The sequence below is a fragment of the Giraffa tippelskirchi genome, chromosome 11 (assembly GCF_054371585.1).
Source record: "Giraffa tippelskirchi isolate mGirTip1 chromosome 11, T2T-mGirTip1v1.2.pri, whole genome shotgun sequence".
Classification (NCBI taxonomy): domain Eukaryota; kingdom Metazoa; phylum Chordata; class Mammalia; order Artiodactyla; family Giraffidae; genus Giraffa; species Giraffa tippelskirchi.
This window is the reverse complement of record NC_137285.1, coordinates 148,479,389-148,493,174: the sequence shown is the minus strand read 5'-3', so window position 1 is coordinate 148,493,174 and position 13,786 is coordinate 148,479,389.

Sequence of the window (13,786 nt, the reverse complement as noted above, 5' to 3'; positions counted from 1 at the left end):
CTGGACTGATTTCTTTTAGGATGGACTGGTTGGATCTCCTTGCAGTCCAAGGGACTCTCAAGAGTCTTCTCCAACACCACAGTTCAAGAGCATCAATTCTTTGGTGCTCAGCTTTCCTTATAGTCCAACTCTCACATCCTAACTTGTTATAAGAGTGTAAAAAAAAATGTACCAGGAGCTATTTGGCTCCAGCCCCCGCCCCTACATTCTTTCCCCCTCTTCTGGGAGTTCCGGAATGTTCCTGGGCTCTGCAGTACCCTTTCTGCCTCATCGTCTGTGTCCAGGATCACTCTGGAGGTGGCCCTCTGCCTTTCTTGCTGATCTCCAGAGTCCCTCCAGGTCTCCACTTGGGTATGTGTGTGTGTGAGAGATCAGTCATGTCCACAAGATCAGTTGTGTCCGACTCTGTGTGGCCCCCTGGACTGTAGCCCACCAGGCTCCTCTGTCCATGGGATTCTCCAGGCAAGAACACTGGAGCGGGTTGCCATTTCCTCCTCCAGGGGATCTTCCCGACCCAGGGATCAAACCTGTGTCTCCTACACGTCTCCTGCATTGCAGGTGGATTCTTTACCGCTGAGCCACCAGGGAACCTCGTAGAACTGGGTAACTGTGAGTTAGCAAGACCTTCTGCCCCAGTCCTCTGCCCCTTGGAAGGACTGACTCCGAAACATTAAGAGACACGCTGCTTCTCCGATTGAACGTCAGTGGAGGGGACCAGGCTTCATGGCTCCTGACTCACCGAGATGACACAGGTCTTTCTGTGAGTAGCTCTTTCCTTTCCCTCCTTCCACAAGGAGGTGTTTTGTGTCTCCTCTCACCTGCTTCTGTGTCGGAGGGCTTTCTGTGTGGAAATCTCTGAAATCACTGCTGGGAGACATTCCTAGCCCCGAGGTGCTCCTAGTTGAGGGTTGCAAGGCAGACACATAAAGAGGGAGTCAGGGAGCCACAGGTGTCCAAAGAGGTGCGAGAACCTTCTTTCTGAGGCAAACCCACCTCCCTGAGGTCTTGATGCTGGTCTTGCTTCATCAGTCGCCCCGTTTACTTGCATCTCCAACCCCCTTCCAGGAGCCCAGAGCAGGGGCTGATGAGTTAGGGCCCACAGACCAGATCCTGTCCGCCGCCTGCCGGGACTCTTTTGTTTGTTTGTTTGGGACATTTGGGGTTTTGTTTGCTTTGGGATTTGTTCTTTGTGGCCAGGTTGAGTGGTCACCACCGCCGAGATCCAACAGCCAGCACAACTTAGTCTGTTTCTTAGCCGGCTCTTGACAGCAAAAGTTTGTGGATGCTTGGGACCCTGATGTGTTGGAAAGCTGTACCAGCAGTCAAGGAGGGCCGCTGAAGTTACCCTGAGATGGGAATGGAAAGATGTAGCCGAGGCGTTCGCTGTCAGCCTACACGTAGGCTCAAATCCGGCCAAGTTGACCACTTCTCACAGAGCCAGTCAGCTTTTCACATCTCTTCACGTCCTGCTCACTCGTAAACCTGTCAGTCCAGCCTCCGCCCCTCCTTTCCGCTGAAACAGTTCCCACTAGGGCCAGCCCGACTCCCCCAAGCCTGGTGCGTCATCCTTTGCTCAGTCCCCGTCATGCATGAGCTCTCTGCCTCTCTTGGCTACATCAGTCTTGAAATTCTGGTGGCTTCCTGGAGACTAGACCAGCCTTGAATTACCTCCTATTTCTCTCACAATTCCTTCTCGGGTCCCTTCCCTTGGGTCTTCTTCCCTGCCCTCTTGCCTAAGCACACGTTCTGCAAGGATTTGCCCAGGGCCTCCATCTTCCCTTGACGTTTCTCGCTGCACAAAATCATCCCTTTGCCTGCTTTTAATATTAATACTCACGTCGATGTGGATGTCTTTCCAACGTCTAACTTCTGACCTGACAGCCCAGATTTCCATCTTCCCGAAAAAAAACCCCTGGAGGTTCAGTGGTTAAGACATCACCATCCAATGCAGGGGATGTGGGTTCCATCCCCGGTCAGGGAGCCAAGATCCCGCAGCCTTGCGGCCAAAAAACCCCAAAGAGAAAACGGAAGCAAAACTGTAAGGAAATCCAGAAAGGCTTTTAAAAATGGTCCACATTAGAAAAAAAAAAAAGGAAGAAAAGCCCAGGTTTCTAACAGAACGCTGCAGCTCCTCAGATGCTTGTCTTCCTGACCAGACAAGCCGAATTCGTTCAGTATCACCATCAGACGTAGCATGCTGACCTCTGCCCTGCCCTGCGTGCGTCTGCCTCTCCTCCCGTCTCCCCTTTCATGGCTGCTTGTCCTAAGAGGTCTGCCCTTGATGCTTCCCTCCTCGGGGGCAGTCTCACCCATTCCTGCAGTTTCAACAGTCACCTGTGTGTCAATCGCTGCCCTGTCTACGTCTGGCTGTGTTTTCTGCTGCCTCCTTGCATTCCCAGCGTAGGAGGTAGGTGTGAGGCAGGTGTCAGGTGTTTCTGCCTGCCCAGACTCCATCCTGAACCTGGTAGCTACCCCTTAGCTTTCCTTTGGGGAGACAACCGTCCCCCGCTTTCCTTCTGCGTGGGTCACCCAAGGCTGACCTTGTCTGCCCCTTCAGGGGGCAGTCCCAGAACCCAGGTGGATTAGTCGTCTCTGGTTGTGTAACAAATCAGCCCAAAACTCAGTGGCTTAAGAGCACACATGTATTTTCTCACGGTTTCTGTAGGTTGGGAATCTGGGCAGGCTTTGGTTGGGTCCTCGGATCGTGGTCTCTCATGAGGCTTTAATCAAAGTGTCACCCAGCGCTCGGGTCTCATCTGAAGGCTCAACAACGCTTGCAGAGTTGTGGGCAGGATTCAGTTCCTCGAGGGCTGTAGGACTGAGGGTCTCAGCTCTTTGGGGGCGATTGCCCACCCTCAGTTGCTTGCAACGTGGGTGTCTGCACCGTGGCAGCTTGCATCAGCAAAGCCAGCAAGTCTGCTAGCAAGATGGAAGTCAAATCTTCTGCCACCTAATCCCAGAAGTGACAACACCACCATGTTGCCATGTTTGATTGGTTAGAACTAAGTTAGTTACTCAAGAGGGGAAGACAACACAGAAGTATCATCTAGGAAGCAGATTCACTAGGGGGCAACTTCGAGGCTGTCAACCGCAGAAGTTTTAGCCAATTAAACCACGATAATTGAGTCAAGGCCGGGTATCTAATCAAAGTCAATCAGAATTAGACCTGAGATGTTTGCCAGGACTTTGGAGAGAGTGGAGTTGCTGGCATTGTTCTGGAGGAGAGGGTAAGTTTGAAACTGTTGGTGGTCATACCACTGCCTTGTGGAAGAGAATCTGCCTAAACTGGAAATGAATTAAGGAACAAGAAGGCAAGAGATGGGGAGAGAGATATGCCTGATACAGCCACACCGACAGCAGAACCTCTAGAGTCTTTGGTTATATAAGCCTGGATGTTCCTTCTGCTTCCATTGGTTTCAGAAGAATTCTGCCACCCACAGCCAGAGGGTACCTAGTGGATAAAATGTCTCAGAAATACCTGGATTCAGTTTGCCCAAATCCAATTCAATGATCTTATCTTCATCTCCCCCACAAAGCTGCTTCTTTTCCTAAGTTCTATTTTGCAGCTGAAAGCACGACACAATTGCTTAGGGCGAAAACCTTGAAGTCACTTTTGCCCTTCCTCATGTGCTCTGGAGGTGAAATGGCCCGTGCAACATGGATTCTATAGAATGGTAGGAAAGACTGTTTTCCTTCACAAAGATGGAGGAGGCTCTAAGGTGACCCAAAGAAATGTAAGCTAAACAAGTGAGCAGGTTTTCCTCCTAGTCGTTTGAATCCTACGGAATTTCTGGAGGTGAAGCACATGATTTAGAGGTGGAAAATAGTGTACCTGACTCTCATATCAAAACATACCACAGACCAAATGAAATTCTGACAAACTGCCTGGTGACCTTGTCATTTAGAAGGCACTTTGGGCTGGTTTTGTGAAAATATTCCCTCTGACTCTAAGGCGAATTATAAGAAATGGTGTTGTTGGAAAGCCAGCCATCCTCTCTTTGCCATCTTTCTCCTCAGAGTCCCAACAGCAATTCTGATCTTTCCCGTTCCTTCCCCATGGCCCTTTCATCCAGAACTGCCCCGAATCCTGTGCATTTAGATGTGTCCTGTTTTCTCCATTCACCTGTCAGCTTAATAGCCACCCTGGGGCTTTGGATCATCCTCTGAAAAGCCTTCCTTCCAACCTCCCCTCCATCAGAGTATGAGTCTACAACAGGGAGCTCAGACCATTCATCTGCCCCGAACTGTGATAGCTCTCTAGTGCCCAGACCACATTCTCTAACCTTTATTGGGTTGTTGTTTCTTAGTTACTAAGTCGTGTCTGACCCTTTGTGACCCCATGGACTGTAGGCCACCAGACTCTTCTGTCCATGGGATTCTCCAGGCAAGAATACTGGAGTGGGTTCCCATTTCCTTCTCCAGGGGATCTTCCCAACCCAGGGATCAAACCGGTGTCTCCTGCATTAGCAGGAAAATTCTTTATCTCTGAGCCACCAGGGAAGCCTTTATTGGGTTAAGGACCCTTTTTTTAAAAGCTGATGAAATCTATGGGTAAGGTAGATCTTTCTAGAAAAATCTATATTTTGTGTTTTGATGTACATTTCAAAATCATGAACCCCCTGGAGTCCATTTACTACATATTGCGCCCACCTTTCATGAGTTCAGGTTAGACCTTCAAACAGAGAATACGTTTCAAACTTCTTAGAGTGGCATTCACTGCCTTCCAGACTAAACCCTACCTGCCTTTGTAATTGCAGCTACCGCCTCGTGCAGTCATGGTTAGTTTATGTCCGATTCCCCATCAAGCCCAGAGTCTCCCTGAGAGCAGAGAGCGTACCTTTTAATTTTTCGTTGTTATACCTCCCTGGACAGAAGGACAGTTTCTCAGGGGCAACAGTCAGAACACTTAGTACAAGATCAGTTGTTAGTTCACTGCTAGATTTTTTTTTTAATTATCTTATTATGGTAAGAATGCTTAATATTTAACATGAGATTTACCCTGTTAACAGATTTTAAAGTGTACAATGCAATATTATCGACAATAGACACAATGTTGTACAGCAGATCTCTACAATTTATTCATCTTTCTTTATTTAAACTTTATGCTGGTTGATTAGTGATTTTCCATTTCTCTTTCCCTCCAGCCCTTGGCAACCACTGTTTCATTATCTGATTCTGAGAGTTTGACTATTTTGGAAACTTCATATAAGTGGAATCACACAGCATTTGTCTTTCTGGGATAGGCTTATTTTATTTAGCGTAATATCCTCAAGGTTCACCCGTGTTTTCACTCATTGCAGAAGTTTCTTATGTTTTTAATGCTGAATTCTATTCCATTGTGTGCCTTTACCACATTTTCTGTATCTATTCATTGTCAGTGGACATTTAAGTTGTTCCTACATCTTGACTATTGTGCATAGTGTTGCAATGAGCAGCTAGATTTATTAATTTCTAGCAGCAAAAGGATTTTAGGGTGACATGCCAAGCCAGTATGATTCAATGTCATATGCCCCAAATCTGTATCTGCAGAAAGCCCTGATTTCAAAGCTTTGCAGTTGTTGTGGACCCCACAGGGACAGGAACTGCTCAGACATTGTGCCATGATTTTGGTTTAGAAAATATAGGTCTCTGCTGGGGAACTTCTTACGGCCTTGGCCAGTACTAATATCAGGAATTGTTTTCAGCAGGTGGAGCCCTTTGGGACGCTGGAGAAACTTAAAGAACCGGCTCCGCTGGTGGATTCTCAGGTGAGTTTATTGATTTCATATTCCAGCTCTTGGCTCCACCCCCACCTGCAGAGCAAGCCAGAACAAGACATAGGAATGTCTCCTCTGTTGCTCCAAAATGGGCTTTCTCAGGAGATCTCCTGAGAGTCTCGGGACAGGGGCAATTTCCTCTTGCCCCTCTTTGGCCCCATTTAAAAATTCCATGTTTAAAAATTCCCTCCCCCACCCCCACCTCCCATAGGTGAGGGGCATTTCATATCACACGGTAGGAAGTAAAAAGAAGACATGAGTCCGTAACAGTCCATGTCCTCTGGGGACCAGGGCTCTGTCTTGTTTGACTCTGTATTTCCAGGGCTACAGCAGTGCCTAGCACACAGTGAGCCCTCAAGTTATACTTGTTGAATGAATGAATGGGAAAACAGGAGAAGTCAATGGTCTTGGCTTCTAATTTGTAAGTGTTTGTCTTCAGAACCTCTATGCTTTCTCTGTGGGCACTTGGTATCTTGTGATTTCATCCAACAATCAGCCCTAAAGGATCTGGGTCCTACTAGGCCTGTCAGGACCAATGAGATGACTTCAGATTTCTCTCATATGCAACATATGCACCATTGATAAGTCAGATGCCCTCCTTGTGTGCAAGGGCCTTACATGATGGTATCGATGTGCTATGGTTGTGGTTGTCAGTTAATATTAGTTTCTACCTCATGATCCATAATGGCCACTCAAACTCCAGCCATCGTGCTTTATTCCAGCCTGTAAAGGGGAGAAAGAAGGACTGAAGAAGCATGTGCTCCTCTTTTAAAGAGACTTTCCAGAGGTTATCTATGATACTTCTTACATCCCATTAGCCAGAATGTAGTCACATGGTCCCAGCAGATTTCAAGGGAGTAGTTCTTTATATTTCAGGTGGTGGGGTAACCAACCAGCTAAATATCAGGGGTTCCATTACAAAGGAAGAAGTGGGGAACGTACTGCAGGGGACTGTTGACGTGGTCGAGGAGGTGGTTTGACCTGGAAAGTCTGGCCTTGCAACACCAGAGAACCTTCTCTCTGCTCATGCTCCCGTTCACGGCTCTCGTCTGTGCAGTGGTGGCCACCAGCCCAGGCCCGCGTGAGGGTGCAGGCGTCTGTGCAGCAGTCAGAGAGCATGGCTGCTGGGAGGCAGATGGCCGTAGGTTCACATAGGCCTGTGGGCCTCTCTTTTCCTCGCTTCATGAAGTGAGGAAAGCAATGCCCATTGTGTACGGTTATGGTGAGTACTTCACTCCCCGGAAATCCCTGGGACAGACTTGTTGCCTATGAATGGTGCTTTTTTTTTTTTTTTTTTTTTAAATTGTGGTTAAAAAAAAATGTACAATTCACCTTTTGAACCATGTTTAGTGTATAGCACACTAGTGTTAGCTACTGCACGTTGTCATGCAACAGATTTCTAGAACCTTCTCGTCTTGCAAAACTGAACCGCCCCACCTATTGAAGATCAAGACCCCTGCTCCCTCTCCCTCCAGCCCCCGGCAACCACCATTCTATTCTCTAAGAATTCGGCTACGTTAGACACCTCATATCAGTAGACTTGGATGTTATTTGTCTTTTGTCACTGGCTTGTTTCAGCAGTGACCAGAGGCAAATAATGTCCAAGTCTACTGATAGGAGCCTAATGTCCTCAAGTTTCATTCATGTTGTAGCATATGGCAAGATTTTCTTTTTTAAAAAAAATTGAATCACATTCCATTGTATGGATATACTTCATTTTCTTTAGCCACATATTCTGTGTCCAGATGGATGTTTAGATTGTTTCTGTCTCTCAGCTGTTGTGATTGATGCTGCGAGATTGGTGCTTCTTGGAATTTCCCTGGTGGTCCAGTGGTTTGAGTTTCCACACTTCCCATGCAGGGGACATGGGTTCCATCCCTGATCTGGGAATAAGATCCCACACGCCACGCGGTGCAGCCAAAAGCTAGACAGACAAATAAATAGCTACAAAAGAGCTTCTTATCGGAGACTAGTTAATATCAGAGACTAGTTCTCCCCTTTCTTTCAATACCAGTTAGTGGGGAGCATCATGGTTTGTTGGGTTCTTGTTTACCGGGATGTAAATAATTGTTAGGTGAAACATCTTAGGTGGAAACAGACAAGGTCGATGAATCTGGGAGTTCTATCGATGTTGCGTATCATTTAGAGGGACAGGGGACAGGGAAAGGGGACAATTACAGAGTGCAGATTCTCTTTAGGTGGCCCATTGGAATAGATAAGACATCTGCAGTGATGTCACACTGTTGAATCCCAGAGTCACGAAAATTCCAGACTCCAGATGTTTCGTTATAGGAAGGGTGCAGAACCATCACCAGTTCCCACTAAAGCCAGCCCTTCATGAGTCCTAAATCCCGACCCCAGGGACACAGGCCTGGAGCAGCAGCGAGGAGGAAAGACCACCCAATGCGAATGTATGGCTGCCTCGTTGAGAAATAACCCGTTAAGCAAAACCCTAGCTGATAGGAACCACGAGAAGTGATGCCTCGGGTTTCCTACCTCCAGTGGTTTCCTCAGGAGACACAAACATAAGAATAACATTGATGTCATCATTTTAGAAAAAAAAAAAATCTTTACCCAAATATGGATGTTACACATTTTGAATCTAAAGCATTTGTAGGCCTAGATGGTGTCTATGGTATTCCCAAGGAGCTTCCTAGTAGCTGGAGTGAAAAGGCAACCACTCATGAACATGCTGCTATTGACTGGGAAGAGCAGAGAGAAGTCCTGGTTGGGGGGTGGGGGAGGAGGTGGCTTGTACTGGACTCAGAAGTATGACAGCATTTGAATAAATGGACAAGGAGTTCCCTGGTGGGGCAGTCGATATGAGTCCACCTGCCAAGACATGGGTTTGATCCCCGGTCCAAGAGGATCCCACGTGCTGGGGAACAAACAAGCCCATCCATCACAACCACAGAGCCTGTGCCTAGAGCCTGTGCTCTGCAAAGAGAGGAGCCACCGCTGTGACAAGCCGGTGAGAAGAATGCAACCATGGAGCAGCTGCTGCTCGCCGCAGCTCGAGACAGCCCGCACAGAGCAACGAAGACCCAGCGCAGCCAAAACGTAAAAAATAAACAGACGGCATTCAGAAAGGCATTTTTCTTTTGTATCATTTCAGCCAATAGGTACTGAGTGCCAACGTGGTAGGTGCCAGGCTCCCTGCTTGAGGCTGAGGCTAATGACAAAAAGACACGGTCCCTGCCTTCCAGGAGTTTTTTCAAAATTATCTAGGCAAGGAGAGAAGCTTTTTTTCTTTTTTTTCCCCAATATTCATTTTATTTATTTTTCTTTTATTTTTAAATTAATGTATTGATTTTAATTGGAGGCTAATTACTTTACATTATCGTAGTGGTTTTGCCATGCATTGACATGAATCCGCCACGGGTGTACTTGTGTTCCCCATCCTGAGCCCCCCTCCCACCTCCCTCCCCATCCCACCCTCTGGATCAGCCCAGTGCACCGGCCCTGAGCACACTGTCTCATGCATCGAACCTGGAGCAGCTTTTTCTAATGAGGACCACACTGCCGTGGTCCTCACGCTCTGAAGGGGCACAGAGTCATCTCCAGAGGACCCAGTCCCCACGATGCAGGGCTGGATGAGCAGGGACGGGGACCGGGGCTGACCGTCCGGCTGTGGCTGCAGGGCAGGTGCTGGCCTTGACGGTGTGCCCTGGAGCCGGCCCGTCAGGCACCGTGTGTCTGGTGACCCCAGACCCCCGCCTCTCATCTCACCCTGTAACCAGCCATCTTTGGCTCGGCCCCTGACCCTTGGCCCCGGGGGATCCTGTTTGTTTCCACTGTGGATCTCCTTGAGACGATGGCCCTTAAGCTGGTTTAGGAGAGAAGAGGAGAACGAAGTCCCCGTGGGGTTTCCAGGAGGAACCCCTCAGCTGTAAGCAAGCCCTTCACACCTGAGACCTGAGCTGGGGAGTCCCCCGCCCGGAGGTGGGGCGGGCTGGGAGACACGCTGGGATCCCAGGCAAACAGCAGAGTCTGGTTTGAACGCAATCGAGCCTTCCCAGCTGGGGTGACCTTGAGCAAATCATTTCCTCGAGGCTCCTTTTCTTCATCCGCGAAGCTGGCAAAACAATACCAGATCACCGGAAGATTGCAAAGTTTGAGGGAAATGCTGAAAAGGAAGCCCGGTGTGGGGCAGGTGGGAAAATCCCTGCGTGAAGGGAGCTTAAGCAAGGGAGGGGAGTGGTGGGCTCATGGGAACCCCCCGGAGAGGAGAGGAGGGCGTTCAGCTGAGTCGGACCGTGCCCCTGACTCTGTGGAGCCAGTCTGCTCCATCACCCAAGGAGAACCGGGGCCACGGGGCGGGGGGCCAGCCTGTCACCGCAGGATGATGGATGAGCCTGTTCCGGGGCTTGGGATTGACTTAGCAGCAGCAGCAGCAGCAGCTCTGAGATCCTTCCCCTGGTGGGGTGCTCCCGGGGTGAACACTTCCGGGAGGGCCTGGGAGGCCCTCCTCAAAGGCTTGGAGCGGAGCTGGGTGTAGAGTTTGCGGGGAAACTCTGACACAGCCTTCCAGAGGCAGGTGTGCGTGTGCTTTTGTACGTGTGTGTGAATGCGAGTGAATGGGTATATCTGTGACTCAAACATTAGCGTTTTTTAAAAAAATCTTTATCTCCTTATTTGGCTGCGCTGGGTCTTAGTTGTGGCGTGTGGGATCTATTTCCTTGCTCGGGTATCGAACCTGGGCCCCCTGCTTTGGGAGTGTGGAGTCAGCTGCTGGACACCAGGGACTTCCCTTATAACAGTGAATGCATGTACGTCTGTGCATATGCACGTTTGTATGGACTTGCACATACCCAGGCTTCCCTGGCAGCTCAGCTGGTAAAGAATCCACCTGCAATGCAGGAGACCCTGGTTCGATTCCTGGGTCCGGAATATCTGCTGGAGAAGGGATAGGCTACCCACTCCAGTGTTCTGGCCTGGAGAATTCCAGGGACTGTATGGCACATGGGATCACAAAGAGTCGGACACGACTGAGGTACTTTCATATCTATGGGCTCCCTAGGTGGTGCTGGTGGTAAAGAACCCACCTGCCAATGCAGAAGACGTAAGAGACGCAGGTTCGATCCCTGGGTGGGGAAGATCCCCTGGAAGAGGGCATGGCAACCCATTCCAGTACTCTTGCCCGGAGAATCCCATGGACAAGGGAGTCTTGCAGCCTGCAGGCCATGGGGTTGCAAAAAGTTGGACACGACTGAGCAACTTAGGACGCACACAGTAGGCACACGTACCTATGAGTGTACACGTGTGCTAGGTTGCTAATCAAGACACGGTTAAATATACAATGAGAGGAATATGTAAAATGTAGATTTTTGTCTGGGTCACTTAAAGCGGACTTGCAGTTTGAACACTTCACTTGGCAGGTAGGTAGCCCAGGTCCCGAGGGAGGAAATAATGAAGTGTCCCTGTGCCATCCAGCGCCATCCAGCACAGGTCAGGATGGAAGAGGTGTTCCAATTTGCTTAAAAGTTTTTTCTGGGAGAAGGAGAATTCATATTTCCCCAACTTTTCTTCTCAAGATTCAAGATGGTGGCAATCTCCCTGGTGGTCCATGGCTAAGACTCCGTGCTCCCAACGCAGGGGCCCAGAGTTCGATCCCCGGTCAGGAACTGGATTCCACGTACCACAGCTAGGACCCCGTGCAGCCAAATAAATATATATTTTTTAAAGTCGAGACTGTGGAGAGATTTTGGTAATGGGTGAGTATAATTTCAAACAAGTCTTAGGACAGAGAATATGTAAGGTTGCTATAAAAAAAATTACCTTGAGAAAAATGGAATCTAGGTTACTAAGCACTGGGGTCTACTCTCAACTCTGCTATCCGCCCCTTAAGAGGACTTGAGGGAGTGGGTTACTTACTCTCTAAGGCTTCATTTTCCATTGGCAAAAAGGGGATAATAATAATACGAATTCTTGAGAGTCCCTTGGACAGCAAGGAGATCCAACCAATCAATCCTAAAGGAAGTCGTCCCTGAATATTCATTGGAAAGACTGATGTTAAAGCTGAAGCTCCAGCACTTTGGCCACCTGATGCGAACAGCTGATCATTTGAAAAGACCCTGATGCTGGGAAAGATTGAGGGCAAATAGAGGGGATGGCAGAGGCTGAGATGGTTGGATGGCATCACGGACTCAATGGACATGAATTTGGGCAAATTCCAGGACATAGTGAAGGACCGGGAGGCCCGGCGTGCTGCAGTTCGGGGGGTCGCTAAGAGTCAGACAGGACTTAGTGACCGAACAGCCACAGTGATGTGGTGCCATCATGTATTTATTCAAGTTCGAAAAGCAGCAAATCTCCTTAAATTAAAAAAAGCAAGGTTGCATGATTTCAGAATTGGTATGCTGAGTGGTTTATAGGCTGCTTACAGCTATTACCACCTGACAGCATCCTTTGAGTTGGCAAAGTAAATAACCACCATTAAGTTTCTATCATTAATCAAACTGTTGTTTATGTATATCATAACTTCTGATAGTAACATTACTGACAAATGTGCTGTTATTCTAATATTCAACATTATCATTTAAAACATTTTCTGTATCCTAGAATGATGTTATCTTAGAGTCATTAAGTGGTGGTGTTCGTGCCAAAAAACACTCTGGAATCAATAACTTTGTAATGGAAGTTAGATATGATAAAAAAAAAAAACAAACACTATGAAAGAGCCTAAGTAACTGTCATAACATGCCAAGAAGTTAATTTAGGAGTGCCTCCTCAGGGAAACATGAGATTTTTAGTGTTTAGTAAATGAAAAATAGCGCAAATACAGAACTGGTTGAAGTTTCCTCTCCCTCTTGTTGATTTTGTTGCTCAGTCACTAAGTCGTGTCCACCTCTTTGCAGCTCCACGGACGGCAGCACACCAGACTCCTCTGTCCTCCACTGTCTCCCCAAGTTTGCCAAATATGTCTGTTGAGTCGGTGATGCCATCCAACCATCTTATCCTCTGTCGCCCCCTTCTCCTCCTGCCTTCAATCTTTCCCAGCATCAGGGTCTTTTCTAATGAGTCAGCTGTTAGCATCAGTTTCAGCATCAGTCCTTCCAATGAGTAGTCAGGGCTGATTTCCTTTAGTTTTTTTTTTTCCAGTTTTTTAATGGAAGGATAATTGCTTTACAGAATTTTGTGGTTTTCCATCACACATCAGCAAGAACCAGCCATAGGCACGCCCATGTCCCCTCCCTGCCCCACCTCCCTCCCATCTCCCTCCCCATCCCAACCGTCTAGATTGTCACAGAGCCCCTGTTTGAGTTCCCTGAGTCTTACAGCAAATTCCCATTGGCCATCTATTTTACATATGGTTTTGCAAATTTCCATGATACTCTCTGTATACATCTTACCCTCCATTTCCTTTTGGATTGATTGGTTTGATCTTGCTGTGCAAGGGTCTCTCAAGAGTCTCCTCCAGGACCACAGTTTGAAAGCATCAGTTCTTTGGCACTCAGCCTTCTTTATAGTCCAACTCTCACAACTGTACACAACTACTGGAAAAACCATGGCTTGAAATACAGACCTTTGTTGGCAAGGTGATTTCTCTGCTTTTTAATACACTGTCTTTTATGATTATTCTGGAAAATACAGTGTCAAATTATGTAAGTCGAATTATCCAGTGTCTTTGGTAACATATCTTTTTCATAAGGTGTGATCTCCTCTTAAAAGAAATTATGCAACCCATGAAAATTTCTGTTTGGTAAATACTCAGTGCATATTTAGGTGGTTTTTACTGTTACTGTGGTTCTCAATCCTAGCCCTAAGGGTTTATAGGGACCAAGCAAATTCTGACACAGCACGTGGCTCAGATCAGGAAGTCTTCTGGAATCCAAGCAGAACCTAAAGAACCACTGTTTTGAAAGCAGTGGCTGAATGAGTGTAAACTGTTAATTTTGGAATCAAAGTTTAAATCCCCACATCGGCCATTTAGGGCTTCCCTAGTGGCTCAGCTGGTAAAGAATCCTCCTGCAATGCAGGAGACCTGGGTTTGATCCCTGGGTTGGGAAGATCCCCTGGAGAAGGGAAAG